Source organism: Hypanus sabinus, chromosome 9, assembly GCF_030144855.1.
Source record: "Hypanus sabinus isolate sHypSab1 chromosome 9, sHypSab1.hap1, whole genome shotgun sequence".
Lineage (NCBI taxonomy): Eukaryota > Metazoa > Chordata > Chondrichthyes > Myliobatiformes > Dasyatidae > Hypanus > Hypanus sabinus.
The window spans coordinates 93506305-93511098 of NC_082714.1; positions in this window are offsets into that span (position 1 = coordinate 93506305).

Below are 4794 nucleotides of genomic sequence, written 5' to 3' on the forward strand. Positions count from 1 at the left end.
TTTAAAATGATTAGTCGGATATCACATCAACACCCCCCCCCCCCCCACCGTCCCGGGACGTAGAGACCGCGCCACCTGCACCACTTCATAAACAGGACAGAAACAGCAGAAATTTGTGTAACTGTCGCTAAATAAAGGCTGTGCAAACCCGTCCCGATCCCCATGGGGAAATGACGCGGTCCGCAGCTGCATCATTGCTGCTCACAACACAGACAGTTCGACCCTTTTCATCTGTACATCCCATCCTCGACTCTGGTGAGCGGCCAAACAAAATCATGGGGCCCTGGGAAAGAAAATTGAAAGACCCTGACTGATTGAGGGAGACGTTAACTGGACTGACCAGTGTCCTGCGTACAGGAGAATTATCATATCCCATGTTATGAACGACATGTATTCTAAATTTAATCACCATCTCCAATTATCTAATGAGTAGTAATCGATAGAACAGGCCTTACGCAACCCTAACTAAAGGATATTAAACAATAACATTTCACAAATTAAAAGAAGCCAATGTTTCACATTTGCATAATTAGATAAATGTTGATACCCTGTATCACATTGAGTCGAACTTTTGCTTGTATGAAAGATCCTCTCATCTAGTACACAGTACCGAAAAGATCGTGGCAGAGTGAAGGCTGAGTGGTGATAAACTAAATCCTGGACAAGAGAAGGGAGATTTGATGTCCTACATGTGGCTCACTGTTAATCACATCCTTCATCAGAGTGCGGATCAGCATCAGAATCATGAATAATATCAGAGCCTTATGTCGTTAAATTTGCTGATTGTATTCCAGAGGCTGAGGACCTGATAAAGAAAAACATGGAATGCCAGAAAGTAATAGAGCACCACAAAATCAAATCAGACCTTTCGGTCCATCTAATCTGTTCCGAATTATTAATATGGTTATTCCCGTCATTCTGCACCCGGACCAAATGCCTTCATACCTCCAGATCCAAATTTCTCATAAATTTTGAAATCGATCCTCACCCATCACATTCGCTGGTAACTCTTTCTACACTCTCACCATCCTTTGAGTGAAGACGTTTCCCCCAATGTTCCCTTTAAACATTCCACCTTTTACCCTTATGTCATATCTCTAGTTGTAGTCTCACCCAATATCAGTGCAAAAATAGCCTGATAATATTTTACTCTTGCTGGAAAAGCGTAGTAGGAGTCTTAAAGAACCAATACTGCTATATTAAGAATGTAAGAAAAAGTTTAAAGCGGAATGGTTAATTTGTATCAATTTCACACTGAGAATGGAAACACCAGAAAATAAACAAATAAAGCGTCAGTGAAATTATACACATGTATGAGAAGGAAAGGAATTCATCCGGATATGCATCGGAACGACAGGCCGCCGTGACACTCTATCACACTATGCAGGCGGCAAAATGAAGTAAGTGTTTTTGACCAAGGAAAGACACCGGGATCTAATACCGAATACACACACACACACACGTATATATATAATGTATAGTTACTTAGAAAGAGAGAGAGAGAGAGAGAGAGAGAGAGAGAGAGAGAGAGAGAGAGAGAGAGAGAGAGAGAGAGAGAGAGAGAGGGATCTTACTCATAAAAGGATGCCGCATTCTATTATTAAGACCACAAGGAGACCATAAGACTATAAGACATAGGAGCAGAATTAAAAGTCTGCTCCTGCATTTAATAATGGCTGACCCTGCTTTAATAGCTCCTCCTCAACCACAGTTCCCAGACTTCTCCCCGTAACCTTTGATGTTATGTGCAATGAAAAACCTGTCAATCTCTGCCTTAACTACACCCAACGATCCGGCCTCCACAGCTGCATGTGACAACAAATTCCACAAATTAAACACCTTTTGGCTGAAGAAATTTCTCCGCATCTCTGTTTTGAAAGGGTACCCGTGTATCCTGAGGCTGTGCCCTCTTGTCCTCGATTCTTCCACCATGGCAAACTTCGGTTGCACTCTGTCTAGGCCTATTAACATTCGAAAGGTTTCAATGAGACGACCACGCCCCCCACCAACTCCGCGCATCCTTCTGAATTCCAAGGAGTAATTCAGAGCCAATAAACTTTCGTTGTATTATAATCTTTTAATTCCAGGAATCATCATTGCGAACCTCTTCTGAAGCCTCTCCATGCCAGTACAACACTGTTAAGATGTGGGGCCCAAAATTGTTCACAATACTCAAGGTGAGGACTCACAAATGCCTTAGAAAGCCTCAGCATCACATCTGTGCTCTTGTATTCTAAACCTCGAAATGAATGCTAACGTTGCATTTGCCTTCCTCACCACCGACTCAAACTGAAAGTTAAACTTCAAAATGTTCTGCACAAGGGCTTCCAAGTTTCACAGCATCTCAGATTCCTTAATTTTCTAGCCGCTTAGAAAATAGGCCACAGATTTATTTCTACTATCAAACTGCATGACCACGGATTTTCCAACATTGTATTTCATTTGCTACTTTCTTGCCCATTCTCCTAACCTGTCTAAGTCCTTTGCTCCAACACTACCTGCCCCTTCACCAATTTTGGTATCATCTGCAAACTTGGCAACAAAAGCATCTATTCCATCATCTAAATCATTTATATAAAGCATAAAAGGTAGTGCTCCCAACACCGACCTTTGTGGAACACCACTAGTCACTGGTAGCCAACCAGAAAAGGATGCTTTTATTCCCAGTCACTGCTTCCTACCTATCAGCCAATGCTCTAAACATGTTATTAAATTTTCTGTAATACCACTGGCTCTTAACGTGATAAGCAGGCTCATGTGTGGTTCCGTGTCAAAGTCCTTCTGAAGGTCCAAATATACACTACATCCCCTTTATCCCCTTTGTAATCTCAAATAATTCCTATAGATTCGGCAGACAGGATTTTGTACTATGTTGTCCTGTGTCAAAAAGTAGTCCATCACTTCATCCTTAACAATTCACTCTGACATCTTCCCAAACAGTGAGGTCAGGCCAACTGGTCTACAATTTCCTTTCTGCTGCATTCCTCCTTTCTTAAATAGTGGAGTAGCATTTGCAAATTTTACAGTCGCTTGGTACCATGCCAGAGTCCAATTTTTTTCGAAAGATCATATCTCATGCCACCGCAGTCCGTAACGCTCCCTCTTTCAGAACACTAGGGTACAATTCCTCCGGACTGGGTGACTTATATACATTTAGCATCTTCTCTCTTCCTTCACACACTACATCATCACGCATACTGCTTGTGTCTTCCACAGAAAAGACTGACGCAAAATGCTTATTTAAATCTTCAGCAATCTCCTTGTCTGCCGTTAAGATTTCTCCTACCTCGCTTTTAGCAATGCTATATCCACTCTCAGTTCTGTTTTATTTTTAAGACACTTGAAAAAAACTTTTACTATCCACTTAGCTATTATTTGCTAGCTTGATTTCATATTTCATCCTTTGCCTTCTAATTAATTTTTAGTTGCTCTTTGCAAGTTTTGTAAAACTTCCCAATCCTCTATCTTCCCACTGATTTTTTTCATTGTTGTATGCCCTTTGCTTTGCTTTTACAATAAGTTTGACTTTCCTTGTCAGCCATGGTTGCAATAGATTATCATTTTAGTACTTCTTCATTTTTGTAATACAAATGTCCTGCAGCTTCCTCATTTCCCCAAAACGTACGTTATTGCTGCTCTACTGACATGCTTGCCAGCAGCTCTTTCCCATTTACTTTGGCTAGCTCCTCTCGCATACCACTGTAGTTTCCCTCACTACAGTGAAATACTGCTATATCAGAATTGACATTCTCCCCATGAATTTCAAGTTGAACACAATTTTATTGTGATGTATATTTCCTCAGGGTTCTTTTACCTTAAGCTTCAGAATCGCCTCCGCTTCGTTACATAACACCCAATCTAGTATGGCTGATCCCCTACTAGGCTCAACGAAATACTGCTCTAAAAAGCAATCTATGAGACATTCAACAAGCTCACTCTCTTCAGATCCATTACCAACCTAATTTTCCCAATCGACCTGCATGTTAAAATCTCGCATAACTGCTATAACCTTGCCTTTCTATTTCCTGTTGTAAAGTGTGATCCCCTCTCAGCTTCTGTTGGGACGCCTGTATATAAGTGCCATGAATGTCCTTTTACCTGTGCAGTTTCTTAACTCAACACATAATGGTTCAACTTCTTCTGATCCTATGTCATATTTAATTTGATGCCGTTGTTTACCAGTAGAGTCTCTACCTGTCTTCCTATCCCTCTGGTATAACGTATAACCTTGGACATTGAGCTTACAACTACAACCATCCTTCAGCCACGATTTTCTGATGGACACAACGTCATAACGGCAATCTGTAATATTTCAACAAGATTATCCACAGTATTTATTATACAACGCGCATTTGGATACAACATCTTGAGTACCGCATTTGCGATCCTTTCTGATTCTGCATCCCCAATGATTTGCCACTCAGCCTGCTGGCTCTGAATCCCATCACCTGCGTGCCTTTCCTGACAATCTCACTGCATGCTATTTTCATACTTTTACCATTCGTCCTATTCGGATTTCGTTCACACCGTTTTCCACCAACCAGCCAAGCTAGTTTAAACGCTACCCAACCGCCGTAACAAACCTGTTCGCGAGAATATTTGTCGACCTCGGATTCAGGTGCAACCTATCACTTTTGAACAGGTCAATCCTCCGTCAGAAGAGGTACTAATTATCCAAGAACCTGAAGTCCTGTTCGCTGCATCAGCTTCTTAGCCACGTATTTTTCTGCCAAATAGTCTTGCTTTTACCTTCACTGTCGCGTGATGCAGGCAGCATGTACCAAGAAATTTGGC